General features: G+C 38.5%; 1 protein-coding gene across 1 annotated transcript in view; it reads left to right on the top strand.

The window, feature by feature from the left end:
* LOC122808502 (hyphally regulated cell wall protein 1-like) overlaps nucleotides 1–22629 on the top strand; it is a 161973-nt gene that overhangs the window by 13603 nt on the left and 125741 nt on the right. The gene's annotated exons all lie outside the window — the stretch shown is intronic.

The raw sequence follows: 22629 nt of genomic DNA, 5'->3' as shown, positions 1-22629 counted from the left end.
ATATTATTGGATATATGGTTTACCTTCAGTAAACCAGGCACACATTTGGAGTGAATACTAGGCAATTTGATATATCTAGTTGAAATGATGCTTAGTAAGAAATTGTTTAGCTACATGGAGACATTTGATGTATAGTAGGGCTACTACTAATTTTTATGTTTACATATTTATTTATTTATTTTATTTTACATTTGTTGACCAGGCTAGTCTAACTGGGTATATTTCCATTTTCAGTAGAGGCCCGGGGAGAAAAGCTCCAACATAGTACAAACAGTATTATGCAATTATATAACAAAAACAAGTACAAAAAAATAAATAAATAAAAAAATAAGAGGTATATACAATCAAAAGAAGGCATACTCAAAGTAAAAATACAAGTAGGTCAATAATATAACAGTTGTGAGATTGTTTGATAAGTGAGATACACTATAGTTCATTGTTGGTTAACATAAACACTTGTGGTTATAAGTTTACGGAGACCAGATATTAGCATACAGAGGGGTATATAGAGTAAGATGTAGAGCCATAAGCAGTAAAAAGAAAAAAGGAAAGGTGGTTAATTAATTAATTAATCAGGGTTAGTACAGGGACATAACCAGTGTGATTTTAGGTGGATTTTGAGATTTTGCTTAAAGAGTGACCGTGATGGAAGTAGAGTTAGATTAGTAGGTAGAAGGTTCCAGTAGTAGTATATCCAATCTGAAGTTCATTATCTAGCTGCATTAATTTACTTTCTAAAGTAGCTATTTTTTTTTGCTTTAAACAGTCTAGAAATCTTCTGACTTACTAATAAGAAGCCCTGTAAAAGCTTTGCAAGGTTCTCATCTTAAATCAAATCAGATATTATAGCCTTTGCTTAATGAAGTATGGCCCAACAGTATCTTCAATTGTAGCACGTTTAGTATATTCTTTTTGCATATTCTCCAGTTAGAAGTTGTAATTTTTTTTATTTCAACTTTAACATGTACATTACAGTGGTTGAAAGGAAGCTTTCTTGTTGAGTTATAAACTCCAGATTGTACTTGCACCATGATTTGAACAAGAGAAGAAATCAGTTCTAGACCACGGTCTGAGTAGTGGGGTGAAAAATGTAAAATATTTGACCCCAGGATTCTAGTTAGTGTAGGTATCAAAAATATCAAAAATAACTATTACATTTTTCAAAAATATAATGTTCTTATGAGAGAGCAGAGTTAGCAAAGAAAGGGTTAGCTTAATGTTGTGGCTTTGTAATCCTAGGGATATAACATTAGAATTCAAAGTTAGTTTTGTAACCATGATGTCTCAGTTGCTAATTTTTTGCAGTCTTTGAGTATTCTTCTTGACTAAAGCATAAAGATCTTAAAAAATGTAGAAGCATAACAGATGGTCTTCTTCTAAATGACATGCGGTTGCCACATGTTATTTTCAGAACATATGGACTTAGGGGAAAAGAACAATAGCTTGACTGTGAGGCTCAGCTTGATATTGAAAGAAAGCTCTTCGCTGAGGTGGCTGTAGCTAAAACCACTGCACATATTCAACTGTGGGTGGCTTAAACTTTCTTTCTGGAACCTGCTGTTTATTTTCATTTTGTACAGCTGATTAAATGCAGTTCTTCTCCCAGGATAACCATCTATCCTTCAGATCCCTGCAGGATCGAGTCACAAACATAGAAAACAGGAGATGCAGAAATAATTTTAAGATAGTGGGGGTTCAGTGTAGGACTAGTAAGAATAGGACCAAGTGACAATTCTTATTTGCTCACAAATGGACTTCATCTGCCAACAGCCATTCCTAGAGACCATGCTAACAGGGCTTTCAACTCAGGCCAAAGTCTAATAATCCTCCCAGGCAACTGAGATTTTGGCTGGCATTTTGCCTCTTCAGTTTGGGAGATGAAGAGGTCATCCTGTTTGTTGTCAAAGATAAAAAAAGATTTTCCACTAGAAAGATACTCTGTCTCACTATTTCAAGACTTATCATATAAAGTGATGACCAAGAGGTCACTTCAGTAAGGAAGCTCTGATTCTAAAATAAACTTGACAACTGGATTTTGCTATCTTACCCTTCACAAAATAAACAAGGTAATAAGAGTAACTTTGGTATCGCTACCATCTAGCTGCAAGCCCTTTAGCATGCTCTACTGTATTGGCTGTGTCCCAAACCTAGCACTAGACTTGCCAAAAAACACTCCTAATCAAGTTGATAGAGAGCAACAGTCAACTCAGTTCAAACTTCTAACTGGCTAAATCTGCAGTGCTTGCTATCTCTCTCTCTCTCTCCAGTACTTTTGCCAATATTATTAGATTAACCATTTCATAATTTCTTTATTATATGTGGTCCTAATAAACTATCTGAAGCATACTGAAAAGGAAAAGAAAAGACTACAGGGTTTGAAGCCTAGTACCTGAAATTATTGGATGCATTCTTTTTATTTATAATTTTGCTACATGGACTATCTCCATGCACTTTATTCTCTGGGTGTGTGCTTAGACAGTGCATTACAACAACTAGGTTATTTTATATACGCTCGGTATTGACGTTTCTTTTGGGTGGGTGGGGTGGGGTGGAATTGTGACTGCATTTTGCTTGTTGTTTCATTAGTCAAATTATTTTTAGAGTACTTTGCCTTGTTTCTAAGATGATAGGCATGAGCAGGTTTATTTCTTGTTCTTACTTCACTCTGATGACCAAGTGGTATCCTACCCATAGTATTAAATGTAAACATTAGTACTATTGTATTCATTTCCTGTTGCGACAATTAGTATTACATTTTTCTATATTTGATTTTCTTTTCACTGTTTATATATGCAGTTAAGTGACAACATTTTGTGAATCATTCCATAGATATTACATTTATATCCATTATTTGTTAAAACTGGTATTAAGTTTCCCGCATTCAGAGTTTTATTCACTATTTATTTAAGCAAGGCTTAGTAACTCTTATCCTTAACATAAGGCGTATGAATTCAAAAGTCAGATGGAATACCTTGATGTCATGTATTCAAAAGATCAAGGTAGATGTGCCCCCGATTTAATAAAATCTGGGTAGGTATAGTGTACAGCCTACACGGAAGGTACCATGGCCATGTATGTGGTTCCCCCTCTGTAGCGCACGATGCATATTACTGAAGGCACATTACTGAGGGAGAGCCATGTAACACATTTACTGAATCAGTGTAGGGAGGGTGTTATTGTGTCAGGGGAAGAGTAACACTGTAAAAATGCAGTAAATCAATGTATTGATATATATTAATTTTTTTTTTTTTTTTTTTAAGTTTGTGCAGCACAGCACAGTGGGCAGCAATAGGCACACATCAGACATCTTAAAATAGAAACCAGATAAATTTACTTATGAATCCAAGGGTCACATTTAAGCATAGCTGAGAGGGTTTGCGTGAGACAGCTAGGTGCTCAGCAGTGCTTAAACATAGGTGAGAAATATATGTAAAAGTATAGCAGTATTCTACAAATCCACCTAGCCAAATGGTTAGAATGACAGCCTTATGTGCAGTAGGTGCAGGGTTTGAGTACACAGATGGGTTATTAAGCATTTATTTTCCAATTACAAATTATACCAATTATTTTTATATGCTGATGTGCTGCTCTCAGCTAAGCTCCACTAAGTCCTGCTAAACCATGCCAAGCACTGGTTAAACAAAACCCATTTCAACACCACTTGGCATTGCCAGTTTAAGCACTGCTGAGCTGAGCTCAGCTGGTTTGCGTGGTACTAATGGGCGTGCCATATTTTAAAAATTGTCCAATGGCATTAAAGTGTGATAAAACACTCTATACTAAACACAATGGGTGGGAATACTGCAGAATCCAATGGAGTTCAACCTGTGAGGATACTATGGTAGGTGTTGGCGAGGGTATGAGCTTTCTGGCATAGCAGTGGAGCATTGATGAGTCCAGGGTCATGGTCAGACTCCAAGTTAAAAATCATGCAGATTGGCTCATGCAGGATGGTTACCAGGGCTTGGAGTACAAATCTGAGGCCTGGAACTGGCTGGCAAGGGACCTCGCCAGTGCAACTGTTAGCCCCCATACAGGTGAGCAGTGTCATCACCAATATGATGACCTGAAAAGAAGGGAGGGAGCTGTCTTGAAACCCTGGGTCCAAGAACTCCTGGCGGGCAGTGTTCCACAAGTGTGTAAGTATGTTTAACTGTGTTTCACAAATATATAACCTTGGATGTCTGCTAAACCGGTATGCATAATAGTGTGCTTCTCTCCCAACCGCTGTAGGGGTGCGAGCTTGCAACGTTGAGCTGCATGCAAGATGCTCAGCCAGGTTGTGCTATGAGTGTGGTGAGTACAGATGTATGTATCTTCCAATCTATAGTCATTTAAGCAAGAAAGAGTAAATCATTAACTGCCATTAGGTATATAAACAGTCTTGATTGTATTGTAATGAATATGTTCATAGACTTGGATTGCAGTAAGTGACTACTGCCACATGTACTACAATAAGCAGGAAAGAGAAAACCATTAACCTCAATTAATTACATGAAATAAAGTTTCTATCACAATAACTGTGGAATTACAGCTTTATTTCAACACCTGCTTTACAGCAACTAGCCAATTAAAAACTCAGAAGTATACCATTAAATGCATGAAGGCATCTGTAATGAACTGTTGTGCAATATGTGTGGAATGAAAACTAATATTTCAAAGCAGAAGCAATATATTGTGTACACCTGCAGTTTATTTAGTAATGTATAGGTTACCTAGTCTCTCTGCCATGATTACATTTCGCGCAGCTGTGTCCAACTGTCACTGCACTGTTTTATAACACTGTAGATTAGTAGAAGGTCATATTTTGTTTCCAGGTTAGCTCTAGGATAAAATCAGTCAGTCAGATGTCAGTAGTGACTGAGTAGCTCGGTTTATTAAATGGTGTGTACAAAGTACATTTTGCTAGACACAGACCAGGGTTCAAATCCAGTTCCATGTACTAATGCCTATTATTGAATTACACAATTTATGATGACAGATATTCCGCAGTGGTGGTGCTGCGGTAGCATTGTCGCCTCACATTAAGACGCTGTCCGGTTCGATTCTCAGCTAGAGCGTCTTCTGCGTGGAGACATGCGTGAATGGGCGTACCTTTATTGAAGGTTATGCGTCAGGCCTGGCACGCTGGCACGTAAAAATCAACTGCCAATCATTAGCGGACGGGAGTTCCGCTGTGGCAACCCTTAACCAGGAAAAGCCGAAAGAAGAAGATGATGACAGATAGTCTCTCCACAGTGACTACTTGTAAATGGGTGAGGTAGCCCATAGTATGTGTAAATACTTGTTTGTTCAGCTGTCACACACTGTTGAAATCCTTCTCATGAAAGTACTATTTATATGCACAATAAAGACAACAGGTTGAATTCTAACAAACCATAATAAAATAAATGAAATAAAAAATGAGGAATAACAGATATCATTCTCTCCAGAGGGGCACAGGTAAAAGTGTGAGCTAGCTCATAGTATGCGTAAATACTTGTTTGTTCAGCTGTCACACACTGTTGAAATCCTTACGAATGTGCTATTTATCTACACAATAAAGGCAACAGGTTCAATAGTAACAAATTACAATACGATAAAAAAATAAAATGCGTAATGAAGGTATGGCTGTATTTTTGGGCTGTCTTGTAAAGGTTGATGCAGTCAATTACTGAATGTGATGCATATGTCCCCTACAGTCAGTGATTATTAGGTGCGATCCCCATACCTGCCATGCATGGCATGCTAGTTGTTTATTCTCTGTACTGTACACATGCATGTCTCTCAAATGTCACACTGGCATGGAATGTAATTGCTGTTGGGTAGTCCCTCTGTCACAGATGCATCATCTACATGAGTCATATGTCAATATCAAATTACTAGTTAATTAGCCTCCAGTACACTTTGGTAGTTATATAGGTCCACTTGGTGTGCAAGTGGTCTTTGTAGTTGTGTACCTGCAGGTGTTACTACTTGGCCCATAGTGTCCAATGCAGATAGCTGGAGTGGTGTGTATGTGCTACAGCAGCTATAGGGCACACTTACACATAAAGAAAGGACAGACCTGTAGAGTAGATAGCATTACTGTTGTCAACTATATAGCCCATGATGGTATTAAAGGACTGTATTTCTCTCTCTTCCCACCTATTATCTTTACATATTTATTATTGTTATACATTGGTTATGGTTTTCTATTAACATATGCTGTTCCAAAAACTGTATTTTGTGCATGCATTTTATTAATGCTATGTATTACTATGGTTGCATATTAACATCTTTTGTTGAATTACCTAGTCTGTTGGCCTTATGCTATAACTATTACTGGCAAGCTGTTAATATAATGACTGTTTTGTTATTTATTGTTGTGTTTCATATAATATGCATTGAACTGTAATGAAGTTATGTACAATGTTCTGGAATGCTGTTATTATTAATAATGGTTTTGTTCATAACTCAAAATGTTTATTGCTCTACCTGCACATCCACAGCACATTTTGGTAGGCTGGTTCTTGGTGATCCACCTACTCTACATCAGCTGGCCATAGAACCGGGCACCAGCTCATTGGGACCCAAGCCAGTGGTGCCCTCTCCTCTGGCTCTGCACCACCTTCTGGGGATGAGACCTGCCCCCCCCAGGAGTAGTAGTGGAAGGGGGGCTGTCACCCAGGATCAACTACCAGCCATGGTGCACAGGATTTTCCATAGGAGTTATAAACTTTGCCTGCACCAGATTGAGGGCAGACTCAATAGCCTAGTGGGGCCTGAGGGTCCCGACACCCAGCCTCCCCAGCACAACCACCTTCAGGGTAGTGAAGGAGCAGTGTTGACTGCCCATGGGTTGGGATCTTAGTCATGCTGCTGCACCCCAGAGGCACATGCACCTCTGATTCCACAACACCCTCCCCATCCAGGTTGTTTACCCTCACATCTGTTACACGCCACCTCTATATGCTGTCTTGTCTGTCTGCAAATCCTACCTCTACTACCCAACGTTCCTCCCCACATATGCCTATATCCCTTCCCAACATTCCACTCTCTCCTTAATAAAAGGACACATGTCCCACAAAAACAAATCACTCCATACATAGCTCTCCATTTTGGACGTGTTCACTGGGCACAAGAGATTATCACATTACTTAATCAGCACATTTATGTTGACTCAGTAATCTCTCTGGGATGTGAGGCTCCAAATTCCAAACTCTGTAAAGCCTGCTTAGCTGTTGCTGTACAAGAAATGGGAATGCTATGGTCCTTTCCTACACCCTTCCTGCCTTCAGTATATTTTCCCCTGCATGCCCCCATTTCACCACTTTCCTATCACCCCTTTTTCTTTTATTTTTTTAAATTTAGCTTGAGTTTAAGCAGAGCTAAGAGGAGTGCTGCTCTACGCAAACTCACTTAACACTGCCTTAATCATCTTATATGTTTCTCACGGTGTTAGGCACATCTGCAAATTAATCTCCCCACCACATCTCGAACCCAGGTACCTGTCTACTGCAGCACAGTGCATTGGCACACTAGGCCACACAGCAATACCTCTCAACCTCATAGCACAAGAATTCTGGACAAAGCCTAATTATGGGGGGACAAATGCCCAAAAATAGGGATAGATTTTAAATATTGGTTTTATAAACTTAGAAATTTACTTGAATGACAATTGTTGTATTTGAATGCATTTTTCAAATCATATGAAGTCTGTAAATCAAACAAATGTCATTATTTAGTAACTTCAATCCTCAGTGATTTGCCAGAAAAACAAAAAAAAATTATGAGGGACAAACCAAAAATATGAGGCAAAAATCTGGACATTCTGAGAAAATCTGTACAGTTAAGAGGTATGCACTCAGCTCTGAATTAAAACATGTGTTTCCATCAATATATACTGATTGCCACTGACACTGCAAGTACATATAATGGGAATGATGGGAGTGTAGTTGCAACTGTGATGCAGACACTACACCAGTACACAACCAAATAAATAATAATGGATATACATGAGGCCTGGAATAGCAGGTATATCTGTCAACTGTAGAGACTGTTGCAGAATGTCCACATTTTTCCCTTTAGTTTTGGCATGGTTTTCACAAAAACATATGTGTCTGGTGAGGATTGACAAGTCATGAAAGACTGAGATTAGAAAATCATGACAGACATTTGAGTGTCACACTTCATACCCTTCACAAAACACATACTAATGCAAATCTTGTGTCACAGGCTGTATGAATGCACATATATCTTGCAAATACACCTACTGCAGCACTGACTACATACCTCAGTTTGTTAAATGTCTTGTATGTAGTGCATTTTGCCACTCACTGTCCTGGATTCGAATCCAGTGTGTTGCACATCACTTACATTCTTGTGATGACAGCAAATAATGACTGAATCATGCAGTTTTAACCAAAACAGGTTGCTGCTACTGAATTAACTGCTAGCCATGTTTGCAAGTCAAAGGTCTATAGGCAGGGACACACTGCACATATTGATACAGTCTACTTATATGTCGCCTAGTACTCTCTGATTGGCACTGTTACATAACATATGTAACTTAAGCACATGCCTCGACTGGACTGTCATGGGTACCCCCACTCTGACTCTTTTATAATGACAGAGCTGACACTCCTCCTTCAGTGACGTATACAGCTTGCTGACCTCCTAAGTGTTACACTCCCCCTAGGTGTCCAACATATGCAACATATGCAACATATGCAGCTGTATGTTAAGCATAGTATGTTAAATATTAAGAAAGAAAAAGGGGTGGTAGGACAGTGGTGAAATGGGAAGAAGCAGGGGGGAAAAACATAGTGAAGGGCAGGTAGAGATGTGCAGGATGGCTGCAGGGAAGAATCATAGCTTTCCATTTCTTGTACAGCAACAACTGTGCATTTTGACAGATTTTGAAGATGAATGTGGACAATCAAACTCCAGATACAGGGGTGAGGACAACATAAATGTGTTGTCAAGGTAATTGGACCAAATTAGTTGTGTCCAGTGGACATGTGTGTGAAATGAAGAGCTATGTATGGGGTGATATATTTTGTGGGACAGGTGCCTATTTTTTTATAAGGAGATAGTGGAATGATGGGGAAGGGATATAGGAACATGTGGGGAGGTAAGTTTGGTAGGAGAGGATGCAATTGCAGACAGACAAGCCAGACAGGATAGCGGACAGGGGTGATGAGTGACACATGAGGGGGTAAACACCTTGGTTAGGGAGGATGTTGTGGAATCCAAGCAGCATGTGCCTCCAGATAGCAGCAGCTTGACTGAGTTCCCCACCCGTGGGCAGTCCACACTACTTCTTCACTGCCCCAAAAATGGCTTTGCTGGAGGCTGGGCACCAGGGCCATCAGGCCCCACCAGGTTGTCAAGTCTGCCCTAGAACTGACAAGGGCATTCATAACTCCTATGAAGAATCATGCACACCATGGCCTGATCTGGGTGACTACCGTCCTTCTGTCACTGCTCCCTGGGAGGATGGCCCCATCCCCTGTGGCATTTCCACCCAAAGGTGGTGCAGGACCAACAGAGAGGGCACCACCAGCTTGGGTCCCAGATGTGCTGGTACCTGGTGCCATGGTCAGCTGAGCTAGGGTAGACGGATCAGCAGGAACCAGCCTACCCTGAAGTGCTGTGATTATGGAGGTAAAGCAATACATTTAGGTTAGTTATGTACAAAACCATTGTTAGTAAGAACAGCATGCAAGAACATTGGCAATATTCTCATTACACTTCAATGCATATTGTGTGAAACACAACAATGAATAACAGAACAGGCAGTATATTAACAGCATGCCAGTAACAGTTACAGCATATGTCCAACAGAATAGGTAATTCAACAAGATATGTTAATATGCAACGATTGTGATACATAACAATAATAAAATGCATACCCCAAAATAAAGTTCAAGGAACTATGTATGTTAATTGCAAACCATAACCAATGCATAACAATAATAAATATTTGAAGATAAGAGGTGGGGAGAGAGAGAAATACAGTGTATTAATACCATTATATACTACAAAGTTGACAACAGTACTTCTATCTACTGTACACATCTGCCCTTTCTTTATGTGTACAAGTGCCCTATAGCTGCTGTAGTATGTGCATGCCTCTCAACCTATCCACATGGGACAGTATGGGCCAATCAGTAACAAATGTGGGTACACAACTACACAGAACACTTGCACATCAGGTGTACCTATATCACTACCAAGGTGTACTGTGGGCTGATGTAGTGTTACTTTGCTATTTACATAATTATGTCAATGATACATCCATGAGAAAGGGAATACACAATGGTAATTACATTTCCTGACAGTGTGACACTTGAGAGACATGTATGTGTACAGTACAAACAGTAAACAATTATCATGCCTTGCTTGACAGGCATGAGGATAGAACCTGATAACAGTGACAGCAGTGGACATCTGCATCAAATGCATTCATTGACTGCAGCTACCTTTAATACACACTCCAGGCATGCAGACATACCAGAGCATACACATTTTATTTATTTTATTTTATTATTATGAGACTTATTTCCTGTTTTTTTATGCTGTATTTTCACATTCCTGGTAATGATTGTAACAGTCTGTGAGATGTAAACACACAATAAAGTACTCATAATATGGGCTACCTCATTCATTTACCTGTAGTTCCTGTGGAGAGAATATCTCTAAACATTATGAGACTGATACTGTAATATTTAGATCTACATAGCACTAGATTCAAACCTTGGTTTGTGTGTGGCAAAAATGTACTTCATATATAGCATTTAGCAAACAGAGTTACTGAGTCACTGGTGATTACTGACTGACTGCTATTTGTCTCAAGCTCATCTGGCACCAGAATATATCCTCCTAATAGTGGCACAGTTTTATACTTGACTGCAGTGACAGTTGAACACACATGAATGACATTCAAGCATGACAGTACAGGTGTTGCAACACAGCTGTAATTTCACAGTTATTGCACTACTAAAAGTGTTATTGTATATAACAGTTTATTACAGTTAATGCTTTAGTCTTCCCTGCTTATGGAACTACAGTTGGCAGTCTGCACATCTTGCAGTACAGGTGTTGTCCACATTCACTGCAATATGATTTTTACTGTATATATCTAATCACAGTTAATGCTTTGCTATTTCTTGCTTATTTGACTATAGGTAGCAAAATACATCTGTACTCACCACACTCACTGCGCAACCTGGCCAAATGCCTGGCATGCACCTTGATGTTGTGAGCCTTCTCTGCAGCTGATGGGAGAGAAGGACACCATTATGTATACCAGTTTAGTACACATTCAAGACAAAATTAAATATTGGTGAAAATAAAAACAATTAAATTGCATTGCTATACTCCTATTGAACAGTGCATGGGGCGTGTTACTCATCTACAGACACAGTTAGCACCACACTCCCTACACGATTCAATAACCATGTCCCATGTCTCTCCCTCAGCAAGGCACCATATTTAATATGCATGAAACGCTGCTGATGAGCAACCATGTGCACAGACATAGTAACATTCCATGTAGGCTCTACACTATGTCTATATGAAATTTATTAAATCTTGGGGGATGTTTAACAAATCATGATTGAATATACTAAGAAAAATATACTCAATGTAATTTCATTGAATAATAAGCATTATGTTAAAATTATACCACTTTATATGCTCTTGGTGTTTCAGATCATTTCTCCATTATTTGTGAAACTGATAGATTCACTAATACATTTGGTAATAAATGTGAATACACTAGGAAATTGTACAGAACTTACTTTCAGTCTATAAATAAAGAGTTAGGTTAATGGCAATGGAAGACAGTGATAGAAGGAAAAACTACTCAGGTGAAAATTAATTATTTTATTATAATTACATTAATGACAAAATAAATAGATTTGTTCCATTGGGTAATAATAATAATAACAATACTAATATTACCAGCAGTAATCATAATAATAATAATAATAATTATTATTATTATTATTATTATTATTATTATTATTATTATTATTATTATTATTATTATTATTATCATTATAGTAAAAATACTGGTTGGCTAACAAAGATACTAAGAGCGCAACAGCAAAGAACAAGGTATCATAGGAACACTGCCAACTTCTGTAAAATGACTCAGCAGATGACACATAGAAACTCCATCAGGTTGCAAGGCAAAGACAGAAATACAAAGTCTTCAGATACTCTTCATAAAGAATGTCAGCAATAACCTACTCACTGTTCAAAATGATATCAAAAGCAGATGGAAGGACTATTACTAGCAGCTTGTGAATGGAGAAACCCCTACAGAAGGTGTACTGCCCCAGACACAGCTTACATATAGTAAGAACAGCATGGAGCAAAATAAAGTCAAGGAAAGCTATAGTCTCAGATGAGGTCACAACAGATATGACCAAGGTGTTGGGAGAGTTATGGCAGAAATGTTTCCTGAGGTTACTCATAACGGTATCAAGAGAAAGGTATATTCCACATGACTGGAGAATAAGCATTCTATAGCGTACAAGAGCAAAAGTGACATTCACAACTGTGGGTAGCATAGAGGTATCAAACTTGTGTCACACTGCATGAAAGCTCTGGAGAGAGCGATTGACAGATATGTGGAATAGAAGAATGCTAGATGATAGATGAGCAGTTTAGATTCAGATCAGCACAAGCAAACCAAATTTTTCAGTAAGATAGATAATGGAGAAGAAGCTTGAGATGAAGAAACAGTCCAGCATGGCATTTCTAGACATGGAGAAAGCATATGACAAGGTGCCAAGAAAGCTGATTTGGACAATTTTGCAATAGTTCAAAGTCCAGGAAACTTTGGAAGAATTTGTACGAATTATGTACAAAAAACAAGGACCCAATAAGACACACAGAGGGGTTCTCAGTGGGAGTGGATGTTCATTAGGGTTCAGATTTGAGCCCACTGACGCTCATATGGTGATGGACTGCATTACTAAATAGATCAGAGGGGGCAATAAGCAAAGCTGCTATATACAAAAGATTTGGAATTACAGGTAGACTCTGAGCAAGAGCTTCAGCAAATGACAGGAGTATGGAATATAAAACTGAAGGCATAGGGGATGAAACTGAGTCAGACAATGCAGTTGCAATTACAGCAAATTGGGGGCTCAGAGGAAGCTGAAAACTGAAAAAAGGGAAAATAGTGGAACAGATTAACAGCTTCAAGTATGTGTAAGAGTTTGCTGAGGAGAATGGAAGCCTGGATGAAGAGGTCACAGCTAGAACTAGTGAGGCGGTAGCAATCTGAAACAGATGTTCTATCAAAGCAAGTTTGGTGGCTGGACCAACAGACTAACTGGCAATTTTTCTGAAAGGCATATAATAGAAATTAGCATCTTGTTTACTGGAGTTATTTCAACAAAAACGTGACCCTGGTTTCATGCCTACAAGCTGGAAAGAGGTAACAGGTATTCCTATTCCTAACAGCCAATCACAGTTGACAACTGATAACTTTAACTTCTGTTTTGAGAACATTTTTTGGGCAGTCTTTCAGTGGTTCAGTTTCCAGGAGACTTTGGAAGAATTAGTTCTGGACAAATTGTCTCCATCCTCTTCTATGATCTATCAAAAGCAGTCAACATGGTTTTACACCCTCTACTTCTCTAACACGACTCTCTAAGATCAGCCTTTTCCTCCCCACACTTAACTGGTTCTCATGTTACCTAACAGAGAGACAACAGGCTTTCAAATAGCAGAACTCTATCTCTCCATAGATTGACACCTCTATCTGGGTTCTCCAAGGCTCCATACTTGGACCTGTCCTATTCAGCATTTTCATTAACAATTTCTATTAATCTCTGTGTCAAGGATCTGTTATTCAATGCACAAGCAACTCAGCTATTGTCTTCTCTGCTGACTCAATTTCTGATATACAACAATCAGCTCAAATGGCCTTTTCCTCCACTGAATCCTGGATGTACAATAACCATCTAGCCCTGAACCCAAATAAAACAAAAATCATACTATTCACCCAAAAGAAAACAACTCCCTTAAATAAAACCCAGTTCACTATTTATTCTCAAAGTCAGACAATAATCAAAGTTGTTAACCACATAAAACTCCTAGGAGTCACTATCGACAAAGACATAGAATTTGACCTACATGTATAACATAACATCAGCAAAACTCACCAAATACTTGCAATTTTTTATAGACATCACTTCCTAATCTCCTCCGTGAAACAAACCCTTGCTTCCATTTACCGACTACCCTCACTTGTCTATAGTACCCCTCTACTTACTAACCTCCAATCCTCATTAAAAGCTAAGCTTGAGACATGCTACAACAAAATTGCCAAATTTATTATAAATTCCAAATACTCTACCCAGCATTGTACCACTTTGTACTCTGAAATGGCTGGAACTACCACTCTATCTCTCGTATTTGCAATTGACTACAGCTCACAAAATGCTGTTTTAAACTCTCAGATTGTGCAGCCCTTAGTTCTATATTTAGTTACTATCACCCAAAGAGGCCCCAAAGATCCAATAAACAATGGCTCTTGCAGGTACACAAACCTAGCCTCCCACCCAGTCAGCTTCTTTAATCCTGCTCACTCGCCAAAAATTGGAAGGCCCTACTACTATTAGAACAACCCAGAATCCTGCCTTTTTCAAAACTTCACTATGCAACTAGAACCTGCACCAAGCCGCCTTAGAATATATATTTCAGTCAGCTTTTCTTATCTGCTATCAAAGAATGTTGTATAAAACTCATCACTACTCTAATATCTTGACATTTTATGCAGTGTTAACTCTTTTTGCTTTGATGTTTCCTGATTGTTTATCTTGCACCTATAGGTTATCTAATTTTTAAATATTTCTCCTTTGTTGTATATAGTCTTGTATCACTGTATGTATTTGAATTCTTTATGTTTATGTACTGAGGAGTTTTTCTCCCATGGCCTCCACTGAAAATGGTTTGTTAATAGTCCAGTGGACTTTCCCAATAACAAAATGCAAATAAATAAATAAGCATATGTTCTGTTACCTTATTCAGGATAATAGCAATCATGATGTTGACATATTTCCTTTTTTTTTTTTCTTTTTTTTTTTTTTTTTTTTTTTTGCTGGGAGGTTATATTTAACAAATTTCATATATTTTTATGATAATGTTAGCAGCTCCCTAGATATGGGTCTTGGGGTTAATGTTATTTTCTTGGACCTCATAATTGCATTTGATTCGGTCTCTGGTCTTGGGGTTAATATTATTTACTTAGACCTCATAATGGTATTTGATTATGTCTCTCATAATATTATAATAAATCTTATGATTAAACACAGAATCAATCATTACATAGTTAACTGGGAAGCTAATTGGCTATTGGATAGGAAATACAAGGTGAAGATTAAACATTGTGTATCTCTTAACAAGAAACATCAATGTGGGAGTAGCACCAGGATCAGCACTAGGCCCTTGTTTTCAACCTACTAATGGCTGAATTACTAACTTATGAATACAATTGGTTGAGTAAATTTACTGATGAAACAAAGGTGGAGAGCATGATTTCTAATGCCCAAGAATAGTAAAAATTCCAGCAGTATCTGGATTTAATATATCAGTGCCCAGCAAAAGTTGATATGTGATGTGATGCTAGGAAATTCACTGCGATATATTTTGGGTACAATAATAGCCTTTAGCCATATGCATTGGACAATGTTCTTTTAACTCCAGTTGTCACAGTAAGAGAACTGTGTTATATGGTGGATTCAGCACTAATATTTAAAGCCCATTGAAATATATAATAGTGGGAAAATGCTATGGACATTTGAAAGATATCATGAAGTGCATTATCAGTAGGGATGAAAAGGTTTGGATTAATTTGAACTCATCAGCAATACTCATAGTAGAATATCATGGGCACTTTAATTGTTATAATTCATCCCAAAGATATAGGCTAGAAAGAATTCAAAAACATAAACCAGTCAGATCCCTGGGCTTAAATACCTGGGATATAAAAACAGACTGAAGCATTTATCATTGTATTCCACTGTTTACAGATTAATACAGAGGAACTTAAGGAATGAGTTGCTGGTACCATCTTTAGGTGTTTGTTTTTCTAAACATAACTTCAGTACCAGAAACAATTGCTTGCTTGTTGAAATTACTAAAGTCTGAAACTCATTTAAGAGTTTTTACTCTCTGCCATAGAACTGGGATGCTATGGAATGTATTGCAAAGTTTGGTTAAGGAGCAGAAAGTATAGAGCTCTTCAGGTGTTTAGTGGACAAATGGTATAAGGTCTGTGTGCCCGGTTCAACTTTTGAAAAACTCTTAAATGGCCCTTTTTGGCTCTGAGTTTGGATAATATTACATTAACTACAGAACCTTTCTGTAGAAGTGACATAGCTTTATTTAAAGTTAAATAAAATATATCTAGTGTGTTCTTAGCCTTGTCAAATGATAGTTTTAATGACATTCGCACCATTACAACATATCATCAGGCAGGAATACTAGAAAAGCCAAAGAGAGGAAAATTGATGGGAGAATCATGAAGGAAACAGTCAAGTAAGCAACATAATGAGAAAAACATTGGAACAAGCAAAAAGAGAGAGAAAGACGACTCGAACTTGAAAAAACTCACAACAGCAATTATTTATATAATCACTACTGCTTGATTAAGCAGTCTAACTATGTATATATAGTGCAGTATTTTATATTATAATGCAGCTTACAACCAGAAAATGCAGCGCAGTATAAATTATATCAGGATATAGTCAAGAGTAAATTGTAGTTTTTGTATGATGAGAAGTTTAAATACTGCTAGCAAGTAATATGACATATTTAAATTCATTCACAGCAAATGGTAATGGCATCCCCTTCTGATTTGTCTAAAAACCACAACAGTTCATTAAATAAGCATTCTAATGCAACTCACAGATAGTTTTAACAATTAGCACAGAAGTCAATGGAAAACAATGCTGTAACAAGTAAAACTCACAAATATAATACATGTGGTTCTCTTCTTAGTGATACACAACATATCTTGCTCAGGAGGATTAGTGAATTTGTTTCAGGGCTCAAAGCTTGCACAATCAGTATGGATTTCATTCTCTAAATGTGACATCTAACTTTACAGCTATCATACACAATACCCATATTACATGTATTTCAAATATTCACACTAGGCCACGACTATGCGCGCGTATGTGTGTGTGTGTGTGTGTGTGTGTGTGTGTGTGTGTGTGTGTGTGTGTGTGTGTGTGTGTGTGTGTGTGTGTGTGTGTGTGTGTACATGCATCTGCATATGTATAGCAGCTGTGTTTTACTTTGTGCTCATAAGATCTTGGCTCATTTCAGACTCAAGAACCCATTCAATGTTTCTCAACATACTTTCTCAGAGATATTTAGAGGTTATGTATTTAAAATAGTTCAATCAATCAAATGGCGACATCACTAACTTTGACACATTAACATCAACAAAAAGGTCAATGTGCTTTTGCACATGCTCTGAATAACCTCAGTGAAGCAAATTGTAAAACATCAATTCTTGCAGGAAGGCAACACCCCTCCCCTCATCCTTTGCTAATTATATATACAAATTCTGAGATTGCACAAAGGGCATATTCCCTAACCCCAGGGAATGTTGATCTCACTTGCATATCTACCATCTATTTTGTCAATCAAATTGTGTCAACAAAACGCAATGTGACATTAGTGAGTTAGCCTTAATATCAGGACTCCCAGGGTCTATATTAGAACATCGAAGTTTCAGAACTTCGAATGTTCTAATATTGACCCCTAATAAGCATAAGCTGAAAATAGCGAAGTTTCTGAAAACCAAATTCTTTCCTAGGGAAAGAATTGGTTGTCCGTTCCTGTTGCTTCGCTATTTTCAGCTCTGCGGTGGAAAGTTACGGGTCGGGTTCAGGTAAGTGTGTGTTTGTGTGGACATGAGGGTTAGGGCGGGTTAGGTGAGTTAGGTTTAGGGCGCAGGTCAGGTAAGTGTGCGAATGTGTGGACATGAGGGTTAGGGTGGGGTAGGGTGAGTTTGGTTTAGGGTGTGGGTGAGGTGTGTGTGCGATAGTGACGGACCTTAGGGTTAAGGTTTGGGTTAAGGTAAGTGGGTAGATAGTGGTGTATGTACAGTTTAGTGTAGGTTTAGATGTAAGATTTTAGGTGTATGTGTGGATTGCTGTTATTTGGTGTGTTTGTGTTGTGTGTATGTGTTTTGGAGCAGCAAATTGTTTCCCTAGGAAAAAATTTGCTGTTCTGAATTTTCAATGTTATGAAACTTCGATGTTCTAATATAGACACGGACTCCCATATATCTATGTATATACTTACACAAACACACACCTTCACTTTATATAGCCTTTAGTACCTGCGTTTCCCTAGAATAAATCTTATTATAGGCACTAGTATAGCACTTACCTGTATTGTAGCTGAATTCCACTATGCAAAATTCTTAGTAACTACAGCCATCTGTAAACGGTGTTAGTAGCATTATTCATATTGAGAAAATTATTTGCATGTATGCTACACAACAACTGCTTGCCTGGTACTCAGTAACTTATCACCTCAGCAGCCTTACTGATTAGTAATCTCTGAAATACGCCCTTCACTCTGCATGTTATGTTGTGCAAGTCCTTCATAGTAAATAATACATATCTGATTCTCATCTAAGGAATACAATAGTTTTGTTGTTGATGTTTGTTTTGTTTATGACAGACTGATAACACAACCTGCATGTTTTATTTTTGTTTGTTTATCTACAGAATATATATTTATTTTGTCAAAGTGAATGTTTTCATATCACTTCAAGATCATTATGTAATCACAAAGTTTCATAACAGGAAATTTTACAATAAAATCTAGAAAGACAATAGACATAGCTTTTTGTAATTCACAGACAAAGGCACATAATGTCTACTTAAACAAACTTACTCAAGAAAATCACTGTAGCTGTAGGTAATGGTTGTGCAGTTCAGAGAACATAACTTGGGTCTAGCCATGGAATTTTACAATATTCACCACAACCAGGAAAAGCAAACAGCACCATCAAATCTACTAAGCAAAGAGGTTAGTAGTAACTGAAATGACTCAAAGCAGGCACTGTGAAGGTACAAAAGTGTAAAAATATTCACTGGAATGCAAAGAGACTTGAAAATAAACCTTTTTATTTTCAAGTCTCTTGGCATTCTAGTGAATATTTCTACACTTTTGTACCACCACAGTGTCTACTTTGAGTCATTTTACAATGTTCCCCATGCTGGAATTGTAAATAAGCATAAAGGTCCAAATGCAGTACATTGTAACAAATACCTCCTCAGGGAGAAAAAAAGTAATTGGTGTAATTATTTTGGACTCATGTCTTATGTGTGTCATGTATTTCTCTGATGTTTCAATATCTAACCTATACATATTGAAAACTAAATTTGCTGATAACTGCAGGCTGGGTGCTGTCATTCTCTCTCGAAGGTCACCATGTGGAATATGACTTGGAATGTGTGTTGATGGCTTTACTGCCACATCTCAGAAGGGTGAAGGAAACTGCTCCTCTGAGACTGGTCCACATGGATCACTCTGAGTCATCTGCTGGCAGCTATGATGGCTGGTGACAGCCAAGGTAGGCTGGCTTCTAGATACTCACATATTCATACAGCAGGCTATCCTTCTATAGCTGATGGGTCACATCAGAGCATGTCCATTGCAACACAATTTAAGAAAATTTGGGGTTTCCGGGCTTATAGTTTCAGAAGACCTACCAAATACCTGGGGAGTATACCTCTCAACTGTCCAAATTTTTGCAAAATGTCCATATTTTTCCTTCATATATTTAGTTTGTTCCTCATAAAATTTATGTTTTTTTGGCAAATCATTGAGGACTGAAGCCACAAAATAATGACATACATTTGAGTTTCAGACTTCATATCCCTCAGAAAATACAGGATAATACAACACCTTTTACTCTAGCAATTCTCTGTGTCTATAAGGGCAATATTTAAAATTTGTCCCTTTTTTCAGACTGTCCCCTCATTATTTTTGACTTTGTCCAGATTTCTTCAGCTAAGAGGTTGAGATGTATACTGGGGAGGTTGGAAATGAGAATTCTAAATGGGTCCTGTTCAGTATTTTAGTTTCTGAGGTGGTGGTAAGCAGCAGCAAATTAAAATGGCCATAGCTTATCATAACAGTAACCATATATTCTACCTGTGGCCATCAGAGATGAGATAAGCTCTCTTGTTAAGAAAAGAGTGCAGGAGGCATAGGCTACAATGCTGTAGGCCTAGACTCTCTGTCTCCATCTAAATGGGAGCACATTGACATCATACCATATTACATTTTCAAAAAATGCATATGTGTTATCAAACAATGTTATGAGTATCAATTGTGTGACACACATTGCACTTTTCAACAATACCTTTTGTAATACTGGAGCTTCCTGCATGTTTGATTGCTTGGTATCTTTCTGGTGCTTTTCCAAGTAGATAGAAACACCTGTTTTATATATCATCTTCTGGAACTTGCTGACATAACCTGTGATGTATTGAGGTATGAAAGGTGTAATGTGTAAGATTTGTGTTTAAGTCCTCATGATATTTACATAGAGACCAGAGGGGCTGCTGAACAGTACACCCTTTCATAGGTTCATAGGTTCATAGGTAGGTACTAGGCTATTGGCCCAAGGGCCTATGTAATCCTAGCCAGCAAGGTACCATTGCTTATACCACCCAAGAAAGTTATTTTCCTGTGTCACTGTCCAGCAGAGACACAGAAGTGATCGCCGGGGTGTATTTCCTATTTCCCATCCACTCATTAAGATTTTTCTTGAAGAGTGCTAATGAAGAACCTTGCTTGATATAGATGGGTAGCTTGTTCCAGAGTATAGGAAGTCTCTGGGACAGGAATCTATCCCTCCAGCATGTCCTGTTTATTGTGGTGACAAGGTTTAGGTCCCTAGAGCATGTAGCTCAGAGGGATTGGGATATCTTTAGGTGTAGCATGTCCAACAGCTCTGGGTTTGACATAGCTTTATATGTTAGGCAGAGATCATCTCGGAGTAGGTGATATACTACGGAGTAAATCTGGAGTTTTTTTGAGGTGGTCAGTGTATGGCATTTGTTTGAGGCCAGTAATCCTCATTGTGAGGTACTCCTGTGGCCTTTCTAGGTGCTGCAGATGTCTTGTGAGGTACATTCCAAAAGGGGAGTTGTACTCTATAATGGGCCTAATGACTGATGAGTAGAGGGGAACAATGACCTCTTTTTTCCTGGATGAAAACTGTTTTTTTGATGAGGTGTGCCACGTAGAAGGACTTCCTGACTACTGTGGTGATGTGACTATCAAAGGAGAGACTACTGTCCACCTGGGTCCCAAGGTCTCTTATCATGCATTTGGTGTTAAGTAGATTGCTGCCTATGTGGTAGTTCATGAGTACAGAGTTTTTACCAAAGGGGATGACACTGCATTTTTTGGCATTGAGCTTGAGGCCATGGTTCTGACACCAGGCATCTGCCTCAGTGAGGCCCTTCTGTAGGATGTCCACATCATTTGGGGACTTGACTATGGCTCCTAGTCTGCAGTCATCTGCGAACTTCATTAGCCAGAGGCCTTCTGTGTTAGCCTGTTCTTCAAAAAAGTAGATACCAAACAGGAGAGGTCCCAGGACAGAACCCTGTGGTACTTCACTTGTCACTACTTTGAGGTCAGATTTGGAGTCTGCAACTTTCACAGTGTGGGATCTGTCAGTAAGCCAGTTGGCAAACCTATCTTGTGAGGTAGGGATTTATACCTAGTTTAGTGAGTTTAGCTATAATTCCAGAATGGGGGATGGTGTCGAAAGCCTTGGAGAGGTCAAGATAGGCTGTGTGAACCACCTTACCCTCATCCACGGCTTTGGTGACTGCCTCAAAGAAGTCAATCAGATTCAGGAGGCATGATCTGCCTTTCACAAACCCGAACTGGGTGGCATCCAGAGTTTGGAGGTTACCAATATCTTTGTTTATGAGTTCCATGATGACACGTTCCATGGCCTTACAGACCAGGCTCGTCAGGCTAATAGGTCAATAGTTTCCAGGATCAGTGGTGGCTCCCCCTTTGTGAAGTGAGATAACAGTTACTGTGGGCCATTCAGTGGGCACAAAGCCTGATGTGAGGCTATTATTGAACATGGTGCTTATGTGGGGAGCCAGTTCATTCTGAAGTTCGTGTAAAATGCAGCCTGGGATGTTGTCCAGTCCCATGGATGCTGTGTTTTTGACTTTAGAGAGTGCAGCTTTTACCTGCATAGTTGTGATTACAGGGACTCTGCATTCTTCCTGTATAGATATGGGCCCTTTAGGGGGTGAGAGGGGGGTAAAGTTAGCACTGAACCGATCTGCCAGGATGTTGGCAATATCAGTTGGTTCTGTAATTTTCATGCCTTTGTGCTGTAACTCAGAGCAGATTTGGGTGTTGCCATCTAGATTCTTGACATAGCTATAGAATGTTTTCATGAGCCTTATTGTTACCTACTATTCATGCTGATACTTGTATCAGGGCTTTAAAGGCATTTTTAATAAGTGCAGTTCTTGTACTCTATGCCATTCTTCGGGATAGAGAGTGCTGTCCATCAGTAAAGTACATGGTCCAACCTATCCTGCTTGATCTCATACAGCTATGGAAAACAAA

This window comes from Protopterus annectens, chromosome 8.part0, assembly GCF_019279795.1.
Source record: "Protopterus annectens isolate FY-2018-M chromosome 8.part0, PAN1.0, whole genome shotgun sequence".
NCBI lineage: Eukaryota > Metazoa > Chordata > Ceratodontiformes > Protopteridae > Protopterus > Protopterus annectens.
The sequence above is the reverse complement of the archived record's forward strand: the minus strand, read 5'-3'. Positions and strand labels throughout refer to the sequence as shown.